Source organism: Conger conger, chromosome 3 (genome assembly GCF_963514075.1).
Source record: "Conger conger chromosome 3, fConCon1.1, whole genome shotgun sequence".
Taxonomy (NCBI): Eukaryota; Metazoa; Chordata; class Actinopteri; order Anguilliformes; family Congridae; genus Conger; species Conger conger.
The window spans coordinates 6,381,122-6,402,603 of NC_083762.1; the positions used below are offsets into that span (position 1 = coordinate 6,381,122).

The window sequence follows — 21,482 nt, forward strand, 5'->3', positions numbered from 1 at the left end:
TGTACGTCTCTCTGGATACGAGCGTCTGCTAAATGCCAGTGTGGGGCGATGGTGGTATAGTGGTGAGTATAGCTGCCTTCCAAGCAGTTGACCCGGGTTTGATTCCCGGCCATCGCATTCCTGTACTTTTCGCAAGGCTGGCCTGTATTCTACTGGTTAAGGTACCTGACAGGGACATTGGTTGTTCGAATCTCTGGTGTAGCCACGATAAGATCCACGCAGCCGTTGGGCCCTTGAGCAATGCCCTTAACCCTGCATTTCTCCAGGGGAGGATTGTCTCCTGCTTAGTCTAATCAACTGTACGTCTCTCTGGATAAGAGCGTCTGCTAAATGCCAGTGTGGGGCGATGGTGGTATAGTGGTGAGCATAGCTGCCTTCCAAGCAATTGAACCGGGTTCGATTCCCAGCCATCTCATTCCTGTGATTTTCGCAAGGGTGGCCTGTATTCTAGTGGTTAAGGTACATGACAGGGACATTGGTTGTTCGAATCTCTGGTGTCGCCACGATAAGATCCACGCAGCCGTTGGGCCCTTGAGCAATGCCCTTAACCCTGCATTTCTCCAGGGGAGGATTGTCTCCTGCTTAGTCTAATCAACTGTACGTCTCTCTGGATACGAGCGTCTGCTAAATGCCAGTGTGGGGCGATGGTGGTATAGTGGTGAGCATAGCTGCCTTCCAAGCAGTTGACCCGGGTTCGATTCCCGGCCATCGCATTCCTGTAATTTTCGCAAGGGTGGCCTGTATTCTAGTGGTTAAGGTACATGACAGGGACATTGGTTGTTTGAATCTCTGGTGTAGCCACGATAAGATCCACGCAGCCGTTGGGCCCTTGAGCAAGGCCCTTAACCCTGCATTTCTCCAGGGGAGGATTGTCTCCTGCTTAGTCTAATCAACTGTACGTCTCTCTGGATAAGAGCGTCTGCTAAATGCCAGTGTGGGGCAATGGTGGTATAGTGGTGAGCATAGCTGCCTTCCAAGCAATTGAACCGGGTTCGATTCCCAGCCATCTCATTCCTGTGATTTTCGCAAGGGTGGCCTGTATTCTAGTGGTTAAGGTACATGACAGGGACATTGGTTGTTCGAATCTCTGGTGTCGCCACGATAAGATCCACGCAGCCGTTGGGCCCTTGAGCAATGCCCTTAACCCTGCATTTCTCCAGGGGAGGATTGTCTCCTGCTTAGTCTAATCAACTGTACGTCTCACTGGATAAGAGCGTCTGCCAAATGCCAGTGTGAGGCGATGGTGGTATAGTGGTGAGCATAGCTGCCTTCCAAGCAGTTGACCGGGGTTCGATTCCCGGCCATCGCATTCCTGTACTTTTCGCAAGGCTGGCATGTATTCTACTGGTTAAGGTACCTCACAGGGACATTGGTTGTTCGAATCTCTGGTGTAGCCACGATAAGATCCACGCAGCCGTTGGGCCCTTGAGCAAGGCCCTTAACCCTGCATTTCTCCAGGGGAGGATTGTCTCCTGCTTAGTCTAATCAACTGTACGTCTCTCTGGATAAGAGCGTCTGCTAAATGCCAGTGTGGGGCGATGGTGGTATAGTGGTGAGCATAGCTGCCTTCCAAGCAGTTGACCCGGGTTCGATTCCCGGCCATCGCATTCCTGTACTTTTCGCAAGGCTGGCCTGTATTCTACTGGTTAAGGTACCTGACAGGGACATTGGTTGTTCGAATCTCTGGTGTAGCCACGATAAGATCCACGCAGCCGTTGGGCCCTTGAGCAAGGCCCTTAACCCTGCATTTCTCCAGGGGAGGATTGTCTCCTGCTTAGTCTAATCAACTGTACGTCTCTCTGGATAAGAGCGTCTGCTAAATGCCAGTGTGGGGCGATGGTGGTATAGTGGTGAGCATAGCTGCCTTCCAAGCAATTCAACCGGGTTCGATTCCCAGCCATCTCATTCCTGTGATTTTCGCAAGGGTGGCCTGTATTCTAGTGGTTAAGGTACATGACAGGGACATTGGTTGTTCGAATCTCTGGTGTCGCCACGATAAGATCCACGCAGCCGTTGGGCCCTTGAGCAAGGCCCTTAACCCTGCATTTCTCCAGGGGAGGATTGTCTCCTGCTTAGTCTAATCAACTGTACGTCTCTCTGGATAAGAGCGTCTGCCAAATGCCAGTGTGAGGCGATGGTGGTATAGTGGTGAGCATAGCTGCGTTCCAAGCAGTTGACCCGGGTTCGATTCCCGGCCATCGCATTCCTGTACTTTTCGCAAGGGTGGCCTGTATTCTACTGGTTAAGGTACATGACAGGGACATTGGTTGTTCGAATCTCTGGTGTCGCCACGATAAGATCCACGCAGCCGTTGGGCCCTTGAGCAATGCCCTTAACCCTGCATTTCTCCAGGGGAGGATTGTCTCCTGCTTAGTCTAATCAACTGTACGTCTCTCTGGATACGAGCGTCTGCTAAATGCCAGTGTGGGGCGATGGTGGTATAGTGGTGAGCATAGCTGCCTTCCAAGCAGTTGACCCGGGTTCGTTTCCCGGCCATCGCATTCCTGTAATTTTCGCAAGGGTGGCCTGTATTCTACTGGTTAAGGTACCTGACAGGGACATTGGTTGTTCAAATCTCTGGTGTAGCCACGATAAGATCCACGCAGCCGTTGGGCCCTTGAGCAAGGCCCTTAACCCTGCATTTCTCCAGGGGAGGATTGTCTCCTGCTTAGTCTAATCAACTGTACGTCTCTCTGGATAAGAGCGTCTGCTAAATGCCAGTGTGGGGCGATGGTGGTATAGTGGTGAGCATAGCTGCCTTCCAAGCAGTTGACCCGGGTTCGATTCCCGGCCATCGCATTCCTGTAATTTTCGCAAGGGTGGCCTGTATTCTAGTGGTTAAGGTACATGACAGGGACATTGGTTGTTCGAATCTCTGGTGTAGCCACGATAAGATCCACGCAGCCGTTGGTCCCTTGAGCAAGGCCCTTAACCCTGCATTTCTCCAGGGGAGGATTGTCTCCTGCTTAGTCTAATCAACTGTACGTCTCTCTGGATAAGAGCGTCTGCTAAATGCCAGTGTGGGGCGATGGTGGTATAGTGGTGAGCATAGCTGCCTTCCAAGCAGTTGACCCGGGTTCGATTCCCGGCCATCGCATTCCTGTACTTTTCGCAAGGCTGGCCTGTATTCTACTGGTTAAGGTACCTGACAGGGACATTGGTTGTTCGAATCTCTGGTGTAGCCACGATAAGATCCACGCAGCCGTTGGGCCCTTGAGCAAGGCCCTTAACCCTGCATTTCTCCAGGGGAGGATTGTCTCCTGCTTAGTCTAATCAACTGTACGTCTCTCTGGATAAGAGCGTCTGCTAAATGCCAGTGTGGGGCGATGGTGGTATAGTGGTGAGCATAGCTGCCTTCCAAGCAGTTGACCCGGGTTTGATTCCCGGCCATCGCATTCCTGTAATTTTCGCAAGGGTGGCCTGTATTCTAGTGGTTAAGGTACATGACAGGGACATTGGTTGTTTGAATCTCTGGTGTAGCCACGATAAGATCCACGCAGCCGTTGGGCCCTTGAGCAAGGCCCTTAACCCTGCATTTCTCCAGGGGAGGATTGTCTCCTGCTTAGTCTAATCAACTGTACGTCTCTCTGGATAAGAGCGTCTGCTAAATGCCAGTGTGGGGCGATGGTGGTATAGTGGTGAGCATAGCTGCCTTCCAAGCAATTGAACCGGGTTCGATTCCCAGCCATCTCATTCCTGTGATTTTCGCAAGGGTGGCCTGTATTCTAGTGGTTAAGGTACATGACAGGGACATTGGTTGTTCGAATCTCTGGTGTCGCCACGATAAGATCCACGCAGCCGTTGGGCGCTTGAGCAATGCCCTTAACCCTGTATTTCTCCAGGGGAGGATTGTCTCCTGCTTAGTCTAATCAACTGTACGTCTCACTGGATAAGAGCGTCTGCCAAATGCCAGTGTGAGGCGATGGTGGTATAGTGGTGAGCATAGCTGCCTTCCAAGCAGTTGACCCGGGTTCGATTCCCGGCCATCGCATTCCTGTAATTTTCGCAAGGGTGGCCTGTATTCTACTGGTTAAGGTACCTGACAGGGACATTGGTTGTTCAAATCTCTGGTGTAGCCACGATAAGATCCACGCAGCCGTTGGGCCCTTGAGCAAGGCCCTTAACCCTGCATTTCTCCAGGGGAGGATTGTCTCCTCCTTAGTCTAATCAACTGTACGTCTCTCTGGATAAGAGCGTCTGCTAAATGCCAGTGTGGGGCGATGGTGGTATAGTGGTGAGCATAGCTGCCTTCCAAGCAGTTGACCCGGGTTCGATTCCCGGCCATCGCATTCCTGTAATTTTCGCAAGGGTGGCCTGTATTCTAGTGGTTAAGGTACATGACAGGGACATTGGTTGTTCGAATCTCTGGTGTAGCCACGATAAGATCCACGCAGCCGTTGGTCCCTTGAGCAAGGCCCTTAACCCTGCATTTCTCCAGGGGAGGATTGTCTCCTGCTTAGTCTAATCAACTGTACGTCTCTCTGGATAAGAGCGTCTGCTAAATGCCAGTGTGGGGCGATGGTGGTATAGTGGTGAGCATAGCTGCCTTCCAAGCAGTTGACCCGGGTTCGATTCCCGGCCATCGCATTCCTGTACTTTTCGCAAGGCTGGCCTGTATTCTACTGGTTAAGGTACCTGACAGGGACATTGGTTGTTTGAATCTCTGGTGTAGCCACGATAAGATCCACGCAGCCGTTGGTCCCTTGAGCAAGGCCCTTAACCCTGCATTTCTCCAGGGGAGGATTGTCTCCTGCTTAGTCTAATCAACTGTACGTCTCTCTGGATAAGAGCGTCTGCTAAATGCCAGTGTGGGGCGATGGTGGTATAGTGGTGAGCATAGCTGCCTTCCAAGCAGTTGACCCGGGTTCGATTCCCGGCCATCGCATTCCTGTACTTTTCGCAAGGCTGGCCTGTATTCTACTGGTTAAGGTACCTGACAGGGACATTGGTTGTTTGAATCTCTGGTGTAGCCACGATAAGATCCACGCAGCCGTTGGTCCCTTGAGCAAGGCCCTTAACCCTGCATTTCTCCAGGGGAGGATTGTCTCCTGCTTAGTCTAATCAACTGTACGTCTCTCTGGATAAGAGCGTCTGCTAAATGCCAGTGTGGGGCGATGGTGGTATAGTGGTGAGCATAGCTGCCTTCCAAGCAGTTGACCCGGGTTCGATTCCCGGCCATCGCATTCCTGTACTTTTCGCAAGGCTGGCCTGTATTCTACTGGTTAAGGTACCTGACAGGGACATTGGTTGTTCGAATCTCTGGTGTAGCCACGATAAGATCCACGCAGCCGTTGGGCCCTTGAGCAAGGCCCTTAACCCTGCATTTCTCCAGGGGAGGATTGTCTCCTGCTTAGTCTAATCAACTGTACGTCTCTCTGGATAAGAGCGTCTGCTAAATGCCAGTGTGGGGCGATGGTGGTATAGTGGTGAGCATAGCTGCCTTCCAAGCAGTTGACCCGGGTTTGATTCCCGGCCATCGCATTCCTGTAATTTTCGCAAGGGTGGCCTGTATTCTAGTGGTTAAGGTACATGACAGGGACATTGGTTGTTTGAATCTCTGGTGTAGCCACGATAAGATCCACGCAGCCGTTGGGCCCTTGAGCAAGGCCCTTAACCCTGCATTTCTCCAGGGGAGGATTGTCTCCTGCTTAGTCTAATCAACTGTACGTCTCTCTGGATAAGAGCGTCTGCTAAATGCCAGTGTGGGGCGATGGTGGTATAGTGGTGAGCATAGCTGCCTTCCAAGCAATTGAACCGGGTTCGATTCCCAGCCATCTCATTCCTGTGATTTTCGCAAGGGTGGCCTGTATTCTAGTGGTTAAGGTACATGACAGGGACATTGGTTGTTCGAATCTCTGGTGTCGCCACGATAAGATCCACGCAGCCGTTGGGCGCTTGAGCAATGCCCTTAACCCTGTATTTCTCCAGGGGAGGATTGTCTCCTGCTTAGTCTAATCAACTGTACGTCTCACTGGATAAGAGCGTCTGCCAAATGCCAGTGTGAGGCGATGGTGGTATAGTGGTGAGCATAGCTGCCTTCCAAGCAGTTGACCCGGGTTCGATTCCCGGCCATCGCATTCCTGTAATTTTCGCAAGGGTGGCCTGTATTCTACTGGTTAAGGTACCTGACAGGGACATTGGTTGTTCAAATCTCTGGTGTAGCCACGATAAGATCCACGCAGCCGTTGGGCCCTTGAGCAAGGCCCTTAACCCTGCATTTCTCCAGGGGAGGATTGTCTCCTCCTTAGTCTAATCAACTGTACGTCTCTCTGGATAAGAGCGTCTGCTAAATGCCAGTGTGGGGCGATGGTGGTATAGTGGTGAGCATAGCTGCCTTCCAAGCAGTTGACCCGGGTTCGATTCCCGGCCATCGCATTCCTGTAATTTTCGCAAGGGTGGCCTGTATTCTAGTGGTTAAGGTACATGACAGGGACATTGGTTGTTCGAATCTCTGGTGTAGCCACGATAAGATCCACGCAGCCGTTGGTCCCTTGAGCAAGGCCCTTAACCCTGCATTTCTCCAGGGGAGGATTGTCTCCTGCTTAGTCTAATCAACTGTACGTCTCTCTGGATAAGAGCGTCTGCTAAATGCCAGTGTGGGGCGATGGTGGTATAGTGGTGAGCATAGCTGCCTTCCAAGCAGTTGACCCGGGTTCGATTCCCGGCCATCGCATTCCTGTACTTTTCGCAAGGCTGGCCTGTATTCTACTGGTTAAGGTACCTGACAGGGACATTGGTTGTTCGAATCTCTGGTGTAGCCACGATAAGATCCACGCAGCCGTTGGGCCCTTGAGCAAGGCCCTTAACCCTGCATTTCTCCAGGGGAGGATTGTCTCCTGCTTAGTCTAATCAACTGTACGTCTCTCTGGATAAGAGCGTCTGCTAAATGCCAGTGTGGGGCGATGGTGGTATAGTGGTGAGCATAGCTGCCTTCCAAGCAGTTGACCCGGGTTTGATTCCCGGCCATCGCATTCCTGTAATTTTCGCAAGGGTGGCCTGTATTCTAGTGGTTAAGGTACATGACAGGGACATTGGTTGTTTGAATCTCTGGTGTAGCCACGATAAGATCCACGCAGCCGTTGGGCCCTTGAGCAAGGCCCTTAACCCTGCATTTCTCCAGGGGAGGATTGTCTCCTGCTTAGTCTAATCAACTGTACGTCTCTCTGGATAAGACCGTCTGCTAAATGCCAGTGTGGGGCGATGGTGGTATAGTGGTGAGCATAGCTGCCTTCCAAGCAATTGAACCGGGTTCGATTCCCAGCCATCTCATTCCTGTGATTTTCGCAAGGGTGGCCTGTATTCTAGTGGTTAAGGTACATGACAGGGACATTGGTTGTTCGAATCTCTGGTGTCGCCACGATAAGATCCACGCAGCCGTTGGGCGCTTGAGCAATGCCCTTAACCCTGCATTTCTCCAGGGGAGGATTGTCTCCTGCTTAGTCTAATCAACTGTACGTCTCACTGGATAAGAGCGTCTGCCAGATGCCAGTGTGAGGCGATGGTGGTATAGTGGTGAGCATAGCTGCCTTCCAAGCAGTTGACCCGGGTTCGATTCCCGGCCATCGCATTCCTGTACTTTTCGCAAGGGTGGCCTGTATTCTACTGGTTAAGGTACCTGACAGGGACATTGGTTGTTCAAATCTCTGGTGTAGCCACGATAAGATCCACGCAGCCGTTGGGCCCTTGAGCAAGGCCCTTAACCCTGCATTTCTCCAGGGGAGGATTGTCTCCTGCTTAGTCTAATCAACTGTACGTCTCTCTGGGTAAGAGCGTCTGCTAAATGCCAGTGTGGGGCGATGGTGGTATAGTGGTGAGCATAGCTGCCTTCCAAGCAGTTGACCCGGGTTCGATTCCCGGCCATCGCATTCCTGTAATTTTCGCAAGGGTGGCCTGTATTCTAGTGGTTAAGGTACATGACAGGGACATTGGTTGTTTGAATCTCTGGTGTAGCCACGATAAGATCCACGCAGCCGTTGGGCCCTTGAGCAAGGCCCTTAACCCTGCATTTCTCCAAGGGAGGATTGTCTCCTGCTTAGTCTAATCAACTGTACGTCTCTCTGGATAAGAGCGTCTGCTAAATGCCAGTGTGGGGCGATGGTGGTATAGTGGTGAGCATAGCTGCCTTCCAAACAATTGACCCGGGTTCGATTCCCAGCCATCTCATTCCTGTGATTTTCGCAAGGGTGGCCTGTATTCTAGTGGTTAAGGTACATGACAGGGACATTGGTTGTTCGAATCTCTGGTGTCGCCACGATAAGATCCACGCAGCCGTTGGGCCCTTGAGCAAGGCCCTTAACCCTGCATTTCTCCAGGGGAGGATTGTCTCCTGCTTAGTCTAATCAACTGTACGTCTCACTGGATAAGAGCGTCTGCCAAATGCCAGTGTGAGGCGATGGTGGTATAGTGGTGAGCATAGCTGCCTTCCAAACAGTTGACCCGGGTTCGATTCCCGGCCATCGCATTCCTGTACTTTTCGCAAGGGTGGCCTGTATTCTACTGGTTAAGGTACCTGACAGGGACATTGGTTGTTTGAATCTCTGGTGTAGCCACGATAAGATCCACGCAGCCGTTGGGCCCTTGAGCAAGGCCCTTAACCCTGCATTTCTCCAGGGGAGGATTGTCTCCTGCTTAGTCTAATCAACTGTACGTCTCTCTGGGTAAGAGCGTCTGCCAAATGCCAGTAACGTAATGGTAAACAAAAACGTAATGCCCTGTGTGACGATCAAACTCACAACCTTCAGATTATGAGACTGACGCGCTGCCTGCTGCACTGACGAGGCCCGTAACCTAGGCGCTCACAGTGTCGGGCAAACGTCCCCTACATGCCTGACCACTGGCAGCATCACATATGCTCTGACCCAGTCATCTGACCCTAACGATTTGGGCAGGCTGAATGTGCAAGGGTGTCGAGGTTTCTGTAGTGTAGTGGTTATCACGTTCGCCTAACACGCGAAAGGTCCGCGGTTCGAAACCGGGCAGAAACACGTTTTAACCTGTTGAACCATGTTTTATCCGTGTCCTTCTGTCAGAGCAGTGGTTCCCAAACTCAGTCCTGGGCCCCCCTGCGTATGCTGGCTTTCCTTCCAACCTCATTTGCAATCCCAGTGTTTTAACCCCTTCGCGCAACCCTCACCCTTTTTGCAGTGTTCTAGGCTTTACAACTCCAGGCATGAGCCTCACAGAAACTTGAAAAAAGTACCATTTACAATACCAAATGGATGTTGTTTATTATCATAATTTAGGCATAAATAAAGTGCTACACATACGAAACAAAGTTGGTGAAAAAATCTGAGATATGGACAGAACTACTGTGCATTGCGGTAAGTCATTTTCTTTGTTTTGACTCATGAAACTCAATTCTACGTCATTTCCAAGTGGGAATGAAAATGTTTTCAACAGCATAGGGTCTTAAAATATCTAGGGGTCCGAAAACCTCTCCAAGCAAGAAGAAAATGTTTTTTAATTATGTGCAGAGTAACAACGAAAACCAGCAGACCGTGTAGCCCGTCTATATTGTGGAATCCCTTCATGAAGCCCAACATCCTGTCTTTATCCCAAAACGTCAACAATCGAATCGGGCTAACCGAGTTAGCGACGTGTATGAAACAGGGCCCATGCCCAGTGCGAGGCATTAACCGAGTACTGTACATGTCCACCAGACCAGGTAAATGAAAACCAATGCCCCATGTGAGGATCTAACTCACGACCTTCAGATTATGAGACTGACGCGCTGCCTACTGCGCTAACGAGGCCAGTAACCGGGAAGACCACAGTGCCCGTCAAACGTCACCTACATACTTAACCACTGGCAGCAGGAGCTAACAGTGTCACATGTTTCACCCAGCAAAGGAGACAAATTTTGCTTTATTATTGTATTTGATTTCATTTAATATTGTTGTATCTTTGTCCTACTCTGCAAGCTGCAGCAATAGGCAACCGTCTCATGGTCTGAAGGTCGTGAGTTTGATCCTTACCCAGGTCATTTCTGTTTTGAAATGTTACTGCATCTGGTCCGTTTTGAAGTATACATGCTGGTGTAGCTGAAAAACAGGGCGATGGTGGTATCGTGGTGAGCATAGCTGCCTTCCAAGCAGTTGACCCGGGTTCGATTCCCGGCCATCGCATTCCTGTAATTTTCGCAAGGGCGGCCTGTATTCTACTGGTTAAGGTACCTGACAGGGACATTGGTTGTTCGAATCTCTGGTGTAGCCACGATAAGATCCACGCAGCCGTTGGGCCCTTGAGCAAGGCCCTTAACCCTGCATTTCTCCAGGGGAGGATTGTCTCCTGCTTAGTCTAATCAACTGTACGTCTCTCTGGATAAGAGCGTCTGCTAAAGGCCAGTGTGGGGCGATGGTGGTATAGTGGTGAGCATAGCTGCCTTCCAAGCAGTTGACCCGGGTTCGATTCCCGGCCATCACATTCCTGTAATTTTCGCAAGGGTGGCCTGTATTCTAGTGGTTAAGGTACATGACAGGGACATTGGTTGTTTGAATCTCTGGTGTAGCCACGATAAGATCCACGCAGCCGTTGGGCCCTTGAGCAAGGCCCTTAACCCTGCATTTCTCCAAGGGAGGATTGTCTCCTGCTTAGTCTAATCAACTGTACGTCTCTCTGGATAAGAGCGTCTGCTAAATGCCAGTGTGGGGCGATGGTGGTATAGTGGTGAGCATAGCTGCCTTCCAAACAATTGACCCGGGTTCGATTCCCAGCCATCTCATTCCTGTGATTTTCGCAAGGGTGGCCTGTATTCTAGTGGTTAAGGTACATGACAGGGACATTGGTTGTTCGAATCTCTGGTGTCGCCGCGATAAGATCCACGCAGCCGTTGGGCCCTTGAGCAAGGCCCTTAACCCTGCATTTCTCCAGGGGAGGATTGTCTCCTGCTTAGTCTAATCAACTGTACGTCTCACTGGATAAGAGCGTCTGCCAAATGCCAGTGTGAGGCGATGGTGGTATAGTGGTGAGCATAGCTGCCTTCCAAGCAGTTGACCCGGGTTCGATTCCCGGCCATCGCATTCCTGTACTTTTCGCAAGGGTGGCCTGTATTCTACTGGTTAAGGTACCTGACAGGGACATTGGTTGTTTGAATCTCTGGTGTAGCCACGATAAGATCCACGCAGCCGTTGGGCCCTTGAGCAAGGCCCTTAACCCTGCATTTCTCCAGGGGAGGATTGTCTCCTGCTTAGTCTAATCAACTGTACGTCTCTCTGGGTAAGAGCGTCTGCCAAATGCCAGTAACGTAATGGTAAACAAAAACGTAATGCCCTGTGTGACGATCAAACTCACAACCTTCAGATTATGAGACTGACGCGCTGCCTGCTGCACTGACGAGGCCCGTAACCTAGGCGCTCACAGTGTCGGGCAAACGTCCCCTACATTCCTGACCACTGGCAGCATCAGATATGCTCTGACCCAGTCATCTGACCCTCACGATTTGGGCAGGCTGAATGTGTAGGGTGTCGAGGTTTCTGTAGTGTAGTGGTTATCACGTTCGCCTAACACGCGAAAGGTCCTCGGTTCGAAACCGGGCAGAAACACGTTTTAACCTGTTGAACCATGTTTTATCCGTGTCCTTCTGTCAGAGCAGTGGTTCCCAAACTCAGTCCTGGGCCCCCCTGCGTATGCTGGCTTTCCTTCCAACCTCATTTGCAATCCCAGTGTTTTAACCCCTTCGCGCAACCCTCACCCTTTTTGCAGTGTTCTAGGCTTTACAACTCCAGGCATGAGCCTCACAGAAACTTGAAAAAAGTACCATTTACAATACCAAATGGATGTTGTTTATTATCATAATTTAGGCATAAATAAAGTGCTACACATACGAAACAAAGTTGGTGAAAAAATCTGAGATATGGACAGAACTACTGTGCATTGCGTTAAGTCATTTTCGTTGTTTTGACTCATGAAACTCAATTCTACATCATTTCCAAGTGGGAATGAAAATGTTTTCAACAGCATAGGGTCTTAAAATATCTAGGGGTCCGAAAACCTCTCCAAGCAAGAAGAAAATGTTTTTTAATTATGTGCAGAGTAACAACGAAAACCAGCAGACCGTGTAGCCCGTCTATATTGTGGAATCCCTTCATGAAGCCGAACATCCTGTCTTTATCCCAAAACGTCAACAATCGAATCGGGCTAACCGAGTTAGCGACGTGTATGAAACAGGGCCCATGCCCAGTGAGAGGCATTAACCGAGTACTGTACATGTCCACCAGACCAGGTAAATGAAAACCAATGCCCCATGTGAGGATCGAACTCACGACCTTCAGATTATGAGACTGACGCGCTGCCTACTGCGCTAACGAGGCCAGTAACCGGGAAGACCACAGTGCCCGTCAAACGTCACCTACATACTTAACCACTGGCAGCAGGAGCTAACAGTGTCACATGTTTCACCCAGCAAAGGAGACAAATTTTGCTTTATTATTGTATTTGATTTCATTTAATATTGTTGTATCTTTGTCCTACTCTGCAAGCTGCAGCAATAGGCAACCGTCTCATGGTCTGAAGGTCGTGAGTTTGATCCTTACCCAGGTCATTTCTGTTTTGAAATGTTACTGCATCTGGTCCGTTTTGAAGTATACATGCTGGTGTAGCTGAAAAACAGGGCGATGGTGGTATCGTGGTGAGCATAGCTGCCTTCCAAGCAGTTGACCCGGGTTCGATTCCCGGCCATCGCATTCCTGTAATTGTCGCAAGGGCGGCCTGTATTCTACTGGTTACGGTACCTGACAGGGACATTGGTTGTTCGAATCTCTGGTGTAGCCACGATAAGATCCACGCAGCCGTTGGGCCCTTGAGCAAGGCCCTTAACCCTGCATTTCTCCAGGGGAGGATTGTCTCCTGCTTAGTCTAATCAACTGTACGTCTCTCTGGATAAGAGCGTCTGCTAAATGCCAGTGTGGGGCGATGGTGGTATAGTGGTGAGCATAGCTGCCTTCCAAGCAGTTGACCCGGGTTCGATTCCCGGCCATCGCATTCCTGTAATTTTCGCAAGGGTGGCCTGTATTCTAGTGGTTAAGGTACATGACAGGGACATTGGTTGTTTGAATCTCTGGTGTAGCCACGATAAGATCCACGCAGCCGTTGGGCCCTTGAGCAAGGCCCTTAACCCTGCATTTCTCCAGGGGAGGATTGTCTCCTGCTTAGTCTAATCAACTGTACGTCTCTCTGGGTAAGAGCGTCTGCCAAATGCCAGTAACGTAATGGTAAACAAAAACGTAATGCACTGTGTGACGATCAAACTCACAACCTTCAGATTATGAGATTGACGCGCTGCCTACTGCACTGACGAGGCCCGTAACCTAGGCGCTCACAGTGTTGGGCAAACGTCCCCTACATGCCTGACCACTGGCAGCATCAGATATGCTCTGACCCAGTCATCTGACCCTAACGATTTGGGCAGGCTGAATGTGCAGGGGTGTGTCAAGGTTTCTGTAGTGTAGTGGTTATCACGTTCGCCTAACACGCGAAAGGTCCTCGGTTCGAAACCGGGCAGAAACACGTTTTAACCTGTTGAACCATGTTTTATCCGTGTCCTTCTGTCAGAGCAGTGGTTCCCAAACTCAGTCCTGGGCCCCCCTGCGTATGCTGGCTTTCCTTCCAACCTCATTTGCAATCCCAGTGTTTTAACCCCTTCGCGCAACCCTCACCCTTTTTGCAGTGTTCTAGGCTTTACAACTCCAGGCATGAGCCTCACAGAAACTTGAAAAAAGTACCATTTACAATACCAAATGGATGTTGTTTATTATCATAATTTAGGCATAAATAAAGTGCTACACATACGAAACAAAGTTGGTGAAAAAATCTGAGATATGGACAGAACTACTGTGCATTGCGGTAAGTCATTTTCGTTGTTTTGACTCATGAAACTCAATTCTACATCATTTCCAAGTGGGAATGAAAATGTTTTCAACAGCATAGGGTCTTAAAATATCTAGGGGTCCGAAAACCTCTCCAAGCAAGAAGAAAATGTTTTTTAATTATGTGCAGAGTAACAACGAAAACCAGCAGACCGTGTAGCCCGTCTATATTGTGGAATCCCTTCATGAAGCCGAACATCCTGTCTTTATCCCAAAACGTCAACAATCGAATCGGGCTAACCGAGTTAGCGACGTGTATGAAACAGGGCCCATGCCCAGTGCGAGGCATTAACCGAGTACTGTACATGTCCACCAGACCAGGTAAATGAAAACCAATGCCCCATGTGAGGATCGAACTCACGACCTGCGCTAACGAGGCCAGTAACCGGGAAGACCACAGTGCCCGTCAAACGTCACCTACATACTTAACCACTGGCAGCAGGAGCTAACAGTGTCACATGTTTCACCCAGCAAAGGAGACAAATTTTGCTTTATTATTGTATTTGATTTCATTTAATATTGTTGTATCTTTGTCCTACTCTGCAAGCTGCAGCAATAGGCAACAGTCTCATGGTCTGAAGGTCGTGAGTTTGATCCTTACCCAGGTCATTTCTGTTTTGAAATGTTACTGCATCTGGTCCGTTTTGAAGTATACATGCTGGTGTAGCTGAAAAACAGGGCGATGGTGGTATAGTGGTGAGCATAGCTGCCTTCCAAGCAGTTGACCCGGGTTCGATTCCCGGCCATCGCATTCCTGTAATTTTCGCAAGGGCGGCCTGTATTCTACTGGTTACGGTACCTGACAGGGACATTGGTTGTTCGAATCTCTGGTGTAGCCACGATAAGATCCACGCAGCCGTTGGGCCCTTGAGCAAGGCCCTTAACCCTGCATTTCTCCAGGGGAGGATTGTCTCCTGCTTAGTCTAATCAACTGTACGTCTCTCTGGATAAGAGCGTCTGCTAAATGCCAGTGCGGGGCGATGGTGGTATAGTGGTGAGCATAGCTGCCTTCCAAGCAGTTGACCCGGGTTCGATTCCCGGCCATCGCATTCCTGTAATTTTCGCAAGGGTGGCCTGTATTCTAGTGGTTAAGGTACATGACAGGGACATTGGTTGTTTGAATCTCTGGTGTAGCCACGATAAGATCCACGCAGCCGTTGGGCCCTTGAGCAAGGCCCTAAACCCTGCATTTCTCCAGGGGAGGATTGTCTCCTGCTTAGTCTAATCAACTGTACGTCTCTCTGGATAAGAGCGTCTGCTAAATGCCAGTGCGGGCCGATGGTGGTATAGTGGTGAGCATAGCTGCCTTCCAAACAATTGACCCGGGTTCGATTACCAGCCATCTCATTCCTGTGATTTTCGCAAGGGTGGCCTGTATTCTAGTGGTTAAGGTACATGACAGGGACATTGGTTGTTCGAATCTCTGGTGTCGCCACGATAAGATCCACGCAGCCGTTGGGCCCTTGAGCAAGGCCCTTAACCCTGCATTTCTCCAGGGGAGGATTGTCTCCTGCTTAGTCTAATCAACTGTACGTCTCACTGGATAAGAGCGTCTGCCAAATGCCAGTGTGAGGCGATGGTGGTATAGTGGTGAGCATAGCTGCCTTCCAAGCAGTTGACCCGGGTTCGATTCCCGGCCATCGCATTCCTGTACTTTTCGCAAGGGTGGCCTGTATTCTACTGGTTAAGGTACCTGACAGGGACATTGGTTGTTCGAATCTCTGGTGTAGCCACGATACGATCCACGCAGCCGTTGGGCCCTTGAGCAAGGCCCTTAACCCTGCATTTCTCCAGGGGAGGATTGTCTCCTGCTTAGTCTAATCAACTGTACGTCTCTCTGGATAAGAGCGTCTGCTAAATGCCAGTGTGGGGCGATGGTGGTATAGTGGTGAGCATAGCTGCCTTCCAAGCAGTTGACCCGGGTTCGATTCCCGGCCATCGCATTCCTGTGATTTTCGCAAGGGTGGCCTGTATTCTAGTGGTTAAGGTACATGACAGGGACATTGGTTGTTCGAATCTCTGGTGTCGCCACGATAAGATCCACGCAGCCGTTGGGCCCTTGAGCAAGGCCCTTAACCCTGCATTTCTCCAGGGGAGGATTGTCTCCTGCTTAGTCTAATCAACTGTACGTCTCACTGGATAAGAGCGTCTGCCAAATGCCAGTGTGAGGCGATGGTGGTATAGTGGTGAGCATAGCTGCCTTCCACGCGCGGGCCAGCCGTGTGTAGGTGTAGAGCTCTACGATGGTCACTACGGCTCGAATCCGCCCTTTGCCAAACCATGACATAAATAATGGAAACTATTTCCTTGTAGAATTGTCCCATAATCATGTTTGTTGTGTCATTAGATCTCCAGCTCCATTTCACTATGGATAGGAAATCCTTTCTGCCATCATTCTACTTAATAGTTATCTCAAATACAATTAAGGTATTTGGCTCTGTCCCCCACTGTTCACTCTGAACAATATGGGATATGCAATTTGTTTTAAGTACATTGTTTTTAATGGCTGTTATTGTAACTCTGTGAATGTTTTAATTTTTTAATTTAATTGTTTCAAATTGTTAAAATTAGGGATACGTTACGGCCCCCTGCTCTGTGCTACTTATTCTGGCGATACTTCACAGGTGCCTTGTTGGCGGAGCACCAGGTCATTTGCGCAATTGGAAGCACCTGTGACCAGATGTTAAAATGTACCTGACTCTTGTCTGAAGGAGGGAACTCTCTTCCCACGTACCTGTTGGTTCTTTTTGGGTTTGCATTAGACAACATTGCTTCAGCATACTTTTCACACATCCACTCACTCACACTACTGATGCAACTGACTTTCACACTACACATTTTTGTTAACTGGTTATTTCAAATAAATTTGACCTTGTTTTTTAAATGCGTCAGTGTGCGTCTCCCTCTTTGTCACGGCCAATGAGCCAGGTCGTGACAGATAATGAAGTACATCATTTAATATCTTCTAATCCTGACAAACTTTACATTCAAATTAATAATATCAAGCAGGAAATAAAATGAAAGGCAGGCAGCTGGTTGGATTGGGTAAAAGTTTTTATGGCAACTGAAGGAGAACAATATTTACAACTTGTCTACTATCCATGCACACAGATACAGACAATTGCCAAAATATCCACTCACTGAGAACTTTATTAGGAACACCTGTACACCTACTTAGTCATGCGATTACCTAATCGTGGCAGCAGTGCAATGCATGAAATCATGCAGATATGGGTCAGGAGCTCCAGTTCATGTTCATATCCACCAATAGTGATTTTGACTGTGGCATGATTGTTGGTGCAAGGTACGAGTATTCCTGTAACTGCTGATCTCCTGGGATTTTCATCCACAACAGTCTCTTGAGTTTACTCAGAATGGTGCGAAAAACAAACAAACATTCAGTGATCGGCAGTTCTGCAGACGGAAATGGCTTGAGGATGAGTGAGGTAATGGAGAAGGTACAGACTGGTCTAAGCTGACAGGGAGGTGACAGTAATGCAAATAACTGCACATAACATCAGTGAACAGATCTCTGAACACACAATGCGTCAAACCTCTAAGTGGATAGACTACAGCAGCAGAAGACCTAATACGTCTAATAAATACCCAATAAAGTGAGTGTATATTTTCAAATAGAACATGCAAAATATGTAACTGAGGTGAAGGGTATAGCTCATTAAAGTACAGAACCGTATAAACATATTTACACTTACACAATGAGGCAACATAAAAGTAGTACAGTAGTATGTATGTGAAAATAGCAGTGTATGACAATATGTGGAAAGTTCTACATTAGATGTAGAACTGACATTACATCACTACTGACATTAGATCAATGATTGCAATTTATTACATACACAAAAAAAGATTACAATGTTATATACAGTGCCATCTGTAATGTTTAGGACAAAGACATTTTTTTATTTGGCTCTGTTCTCCACAATTTTAGATTTGTAATCAAAAATGCATATTCTCAGCAAATATTGAAGGGCATGTTTACAGACTTTGGTTTCACCATATTGAAATTACAGTGTGTTTTATATATAGTAACAATAAACATCATATTTTTCTCGGCTTTTTCTTGCCTTTGGTTTGTATTATTGTTGGCATTAAACATGAGGGCCAGAATGTCCAAATTCCAATGAATGTCAAGGAAGCCATTATGAGACTGAAAAATTAAAATAAAAAGTCTGTAATGTCTGCTTTGTTATGCCAAACCTTAGGTGTAACAAAATCAACTGTTTGGAACAGCATTAAGGAGAGAGAACATGTAATGGGGCATAGGGCATGGCAAGCCAAGTAAGACCTCTACAGCTGATAGCTGAAGAATTCTCATCATAATGAAGAAAAATCCCAAACATGTGTCCAACCGATCAGAAACACCCTTCAGGAGGCAGGCGTGGATGTGTCAGAGACTACTGTCCACAAAAGACCACAGTCATGTCTCAGTGGGTCACAGACTTCAACCAGTCATGCAGACAGAAAATATGCAGTAAACATGACTGTAATTTACATCACATAAATATGTCCCAAACATTATGGTGCCCTGAAATGCGGGATTATGTATAAAAAGTGCTGTCATGTCTACATGGTGAAACCAGAATGCATAAAAATACCCTTTAATAAAATATGAGAACTTGCACTTTGAATCGTTTGTTTATGAATATAAAATTGTGGTGTACTGAGCTAAATTAATGTTTTTATCCCAAGCATTACGGAGGGCATTGCATATTACAATTCTTATGAACATATAAACACAACAACAGCAACAAAAATATCAATGAATAACTATATATTGTTGTTTGTAACAATATTAGCATGGTGGATATGCATAGGTATTAAAGGAGACTGGGCTTGGGACTGGGGCAGTTGGAATAGCCAGGGCAGGAGGGAAGGTGAAGGCTGGGTCTCCTGAGGTACTGGTATTGTTCCGATTTTGCCAAGGACTTCACAGACCTCTTCGGAAGTACATCTGCGCCTACCTGGGAGAAAATATAGACGCCTCCACATGCTGATCACCTGGAGATATCAAAGTAACGTTAGTTATCAAATGTATGAAAGTAACCAAGAGACCTATACTAATTATACTGTGTGCCTAATTATACTGCAATGCCTGGCATTACAGTCATTGTTGTACTAAACAAAGAAAAAACAGAACAAAAAGTATATGTATTTACTGTACATTCATATAATTTAAGGTAACATGGGTGTAAATATTGTATAATATAATAATTGTGGAAACTGCTCTATTATTTAAGTACTTAGCTGGGCAACTACATAATATGGGCAAGTTAACAACAACAACAATAATAATAATAATATATTAATGGAAAATAAAGGAACATATACCAAGATGTCTGAATGACAGTAAGTTAGGCCAATGTCAATAAACAATTGCCAGTGAAATACGAGCAACAATAATACATTTTATGTCTAAACCTTCACGAATCAAACGTGTATACAAATTGTCAATACTATTAATGACGGTGATATTTTAAAACCGTAATGTGATAGCATGTTAATGTAGCTGGCTACGACGTTGAGAAGCAGACATGCAGAGACATTATCCCGTTTACCTGTAATTTTCCCACATAAAAAAACGAACAATTGGAACATTCAAAATAACAATAATACATCGGGAATACCTCAACAACATGAATATCATTCGAGGACCCGTTAATGCCAAAATAATTATCTAAATAAGACTTACCAAAAGGAGCCCATGGATAAGAGCTTCCGTTGAAAATGAATGGGAAAAGTTAAGGAATCCGCGCTGTAAGGACGTCATTGGTTTTTCTCGGAACAGCGCCGCGATATCAACGTGCGGCCAAGAATATATCGCATCCGAAGTGATAAGAACTTCCGTTGAGAATGAATGGGAAAAGTTAAGGAAAGTTAAGCTTAACTATCCGCGGCTGCCGCGCGCGTTGACCCGGGTTCGATTCCCGGCCATCGCATTCCTGTACTTTTCGCAAGGGTGGCCTGTATTTTACTGGTTAAGGTACCTGACAGGGACATTGGTTGTTTGAATCTCTGGTGTAGCCACGATAAGATCCACGCAGCCGTTGGGCCCTTGAGCAAGGCCCTTAACCCTGCATTTCTCCAGGGGAGGATTGCCTCCTGCTTAGTCTAATCAACTGCACGTCTCTCTGGATAAGAGCGTCTGCCAAACACCAGTGTGAGGCGATGGTGGTATAGTGGTGAGCATAGCTGCCTTCCAAGCAGTTGACCCGGGTTCGATTCCCGGCCATCGCATTCCTGTAATTTTCGCAAGGTCCGCCTGTATTCTAGTGGTTAAGGTACGTCACTGGGACATTGGTTGTTTGAATCTCTGGTGTAGCCACGGTAAGATCCACACAGCCGTTGGGCCCTTGAGCAGGGCCCTTGAGCAAGGCCCTTAACCCTGCATTTCTCCTGGGGAGGATTGTCTCCTGCTTAGTCTAATCAACTGTACGTCTCTCTGGGTAAGAGCGTCTGCCAAATGCCAGTAACGTAATGGTAAACAAAAACGTAATGCCCTGTGTGACGATCAAACTCACAACCTTCAGATTATGAGACTGACGCGCTGCCTACTGCACTGACGAGGCCCGTAACCTAGGCGCTCACAGTGTCGGGCAAACGTCCCCTACATGCCTGACCACTGGCAGCATCAGATATGCTCTGACCCAGTCATCTGACCCTAACGATTTGGGCAGGCTGAATGTGCAAGGGTGTGTCGAGGTTTCTGTAGTGTAGTGGTTATCAAGTTCGCCTAACACGCGAAAGGTCCTCGGTTCGAAACCGGGCAGAAACACGTTTTAACCTGTTGAACCATGTTTTATCCGTGTCCATCTGTCAGAGCAGTGGTTCCCAAACTCAGTCCTGGGCCCCCCTGCGTATGCTGGCTTTCCTTCCAACCTCATTTGCAATCCCAGTGTTTTAACCCCTTCGCGCAACCCTCACCCTTTTTGCAGTGTTCTAGGCTTTACAACTCCAGGGATGAGCCTCACAGAAACTTGAAAAAAGTACCATTTACAATACCAAATGGATGTTGTTTATTATCATAATTCAGGCATAAATAAAGTGCTACACATACGAAACAAAGTAGGTGAAAAAATCTGAGATATGGACAGAACTACTGTGCATTGCGGTAAGTCATTTTCGTAGTTTTGACTCATGAAACTCAATTCTACATCATTTCCAAGTGGGAATGAAAATGTTTTCAACAGCATAGGGTCTTAAAATATCTAGGGGTCCGAAAACCTCTCCAAGCAAGAAGAAAATGTTTTTTAATTATGTGCAGAGTAACAACGAAAACCAGCAGACCGTGTAGCCCGTCTATATTGTGGAATCCCTTCATGAAGCCGAACATCCTGTCTTTATCCCAAAACGTCAACAATCGAATCGGGCTAACCGAGTTAGCGACGTGTATGAAACAGGGCCCATGCCCAGTGCGAGGCATTAACCGAGTACTGCCAATCAGGACACATATTGCTACCAAGATTTGTACCAAGAATAAACGTCTCTCAGTCATAAAGAATAAATCTATTTTCTGGCTGAGAGAACCACAAAGTGCGTAGAATAGTACACAGTATAGCTCGAATCTCTGATATAATGTAGATGATTTAATGCCTTTTTAAC

At 47.8% G+C, this 21,482-nt stretch overlaps 23 non-coding genes across 23 annotated transcripts; 21 read left to right on the top strand and 2 right to left on the bottom strand.

Annotated features, from left to right (window-relative positions):
- Window positions 1-641: 641 nt before the first annotated feature.
- On the top strand, window positions 642-713 carry trnag-ucc (transfer RNA glycine (anticodon UCC)). The gene has a single exon. It is a non-coding gene; the product is annotated as a tRNA-Gly (tRNA).
- Window positions 714-1,535: 822 nt separating this feature from the next.
- Window positions 1,536-1,607, top strand: trnag-ucc (transfer RNA glycine (anticodon UCC)). Its single transcript has one exon. It is a non-coding gene; the product is annotated as a tRNA-Gly (tRNA).
- A 1,120-nt stretch (window positions 1,608-2,727) lies between these two features.
- trnag-ucc (transfer RNA glycine (anticodon UCC)) lies at window positions 2,728-2,799 on the top strand. The gene has a single exon. It is a non-coding gene; the product is annotated as a tRNA-Gly (tRNA).
- A 226-nt stretch (window positions 2,800-3,025) lies between these two features.
- On the top strand, window positions 3,026-3,097 carry trnag-ucc (transfer RNA glycine (anticodon UCC)). The gene has a single exon. It is a non-coding gene; the product is annotated as a tRNA-Gly (tRNA).
- Window positions 3,098-3,919: 822 nt separating this feature from the next.
- trnag-ucc (transfer RNA glycine (anticodon UCC)) lies at window positions 3,920-3,991 on the top strand. The gene has a single exon. It is a non-coding gene; the product is annotated as a tRNA-Gly (tRNA).
- A 226-nt stretch (window positions 3,992-4,217) lies between these two features.
- On the top strand, window positions 4,218-4,289 carry trnag-ucc (transfer RNA glycine (anticodon UCC)). Its single transcript has one exon. It is a non-coding gene; the product is annotated as a tRNA-Gly (tRNA).
- Window positions 4,290-4,515: 226 nt separating this feature from the next.
- Window positions 4,516-4,587, top strand: trnag-ucc (transfer RNA glycine (anticodon UCC)). Its single transcript has one exon. It is a non-coding gene; the product is annotated as a tRNA-Gly (tRNA).
- A 226-nt stretch (window positions 4,588-4,813) lies between these two features.
- Window positions 4,814-4,885, top strand: trnag-ucc (transfer RNA glycine (anticodon UCC)). The gene has a single exon. It is a non-coding gene; the product is annotated as a tRNA-Gly (tRNA).
- A 226-nt stretch (window positions 4,886-5,111) lies between these two features.
- Window positions 5,112-5,183, top strand: trnag-ucc (transfer RNA glycine (anticodon UCC)). Its single transcript has one exon. It is a non-coding gene; the product is annotated as a tRNA-Gly (tRNA).
- An 822-nt stretch (window positions 5,184-6,005) lies between these two features.
- On the top strand, window positions 6,006-6,077 carry trnag-ucc (transfer RNA glycine (anticodon UCC)). The gene has a single exon. It is a non-coding gene; the product is annotated as a tRNA-Gly (tRNA).
- Window positions 6,078-6,303: 226 nt separating this feature from the next.
- Window positions 6,304-6,375, top strand: trnag-ucc (transfer RNA glycine (anticodon UCC)). The gene has a single exon. It is a non-coding gene; the product is annotated as a tRNA-Gly (tRNA).
- Window positions 6,376-6,601: 226 nt separating this feature from the next.
- Window positions 6,602-6,673, top strand: trnag-ucc (transfer RNA glycine (anticodon UCC)). Its single transcript has one exon. It is a non-coding gene; the product is annotated as a tRNA-Gly (tRNA).
- Window positions 6,674-7,495: 822 nt separating this feature from the next.
- Window positions 7,496-7,567, top strand: trnag-ucc (transfer RNA glycine (anticodon UCC)). The gene has a single exon. It is a non-coding gene; the product is annotated as a tRNA-Gly (tRNA).
- A 226-nt stretch (window positions 7,568-7,793) lies between these two features.
- On the top strand, window positions 7,794-7,865 carry trnag-ucc (transfer RNA glycine (anticodon UCC)). Its single transcript has one exon. It is a non-coding gene; the product is annotated as a tRNA-Gly (tRNA).
- A 1,814-nt stretch (window positions 7,866-9,679) lies between these two features.
- trnam-cau (transfer RNA methionine (anticodon CAU)) lies at window positions 9,680-9,752 on the bottom strand. Its single transcript has one exon. It is a non-coding gene; the product is annotated as a tRNA-Met (tRNA).
- A 1,194-nt stretch (window positions 9,753-10,946) lies between these two features.
- Window positions 10,947-11,018, top strand: trnag-ucc (transfer RNA glycine (anticodon UCC)). The gene has a single exon. It is a non-coding gene; the product is annotated as a tRNA-Gly (tRNA).
- A 1,217-nt stretch (window positions 11,019-12,235) lies between these two features.
- trnam-cau (transfer RNA methionine (anticodon CAU)) lies at window positions 12,236-12,308 on the bottom strand. The gene has a single exon. It is a non-coding gene; the product is annotated as a tRNA-Met (tRNA).
- A 598-nt stretch (window positions 12,309-12,906) lies between these two features.
- On the top strand, window positions 12,907-12,978 carry trnag-ucc (transfer RNA glycine (anticodon UCC)). The gene has a single exon. It is a non-coding gene; the product is annotated as a tRNA-Gly (tRNA).
- Window positions 12,979-14,541: 1,563 nt separating this feature from the next.
- Window positions 14,542-14,613, top strand: trnag-ucc (transfer RNA glycine (anticodon UCC)). Its single transcript has one exon. It is a non-coding gene; the product is annotated as a tRNA-Gly (tRNA).
- Window positions 14,614-14,839: 226 nt separating this feature from the next.
- On the top strand, window positions 14,840-14,911 carry trnag-ucc (transfer RNA glycine (anticodon UCC)). The gene has a single exon. It is a non-coding gene; the product is annotated as a tRNA-Gly (tRNA).
- A 524-nt stretch (window positions 14,912-15,435) lies between these two features.
- Window positions 15,436-15,507, top strand: trnag-ucc (transfer RNA glycine (anticodon UCC)). Its single transcript has one exon. It is a non-coding gene; the product is annotated as a tRNA-Gly (tRNA).
- Window positions 15,508-15,733: 226 nt separating this feature from the next.
- On the top strand, window positions 15,734-15,805 carry trnag-ucc (transfer RNA glycine (anticodon UCC)). Its single transcript has one exon. It is a non-coding gene; the product is annotated as a tRNA-Gly (tRNA).
- A 4,240-nt stretch (window positions 15,806-20,045) lies between these two features.
- On the top strand, window positions 20,046-20,117 carry trnag-ucc (transfer RNA glycine (anticodon UCC)). Its single transcript has one exon. It is a non-coding gene; the product is annotated as a tRNA-Gly (tRNA).
- The last annotated feature ends 1,365 nt before the right edge of the window (window positions 20,118-21,482 follow it).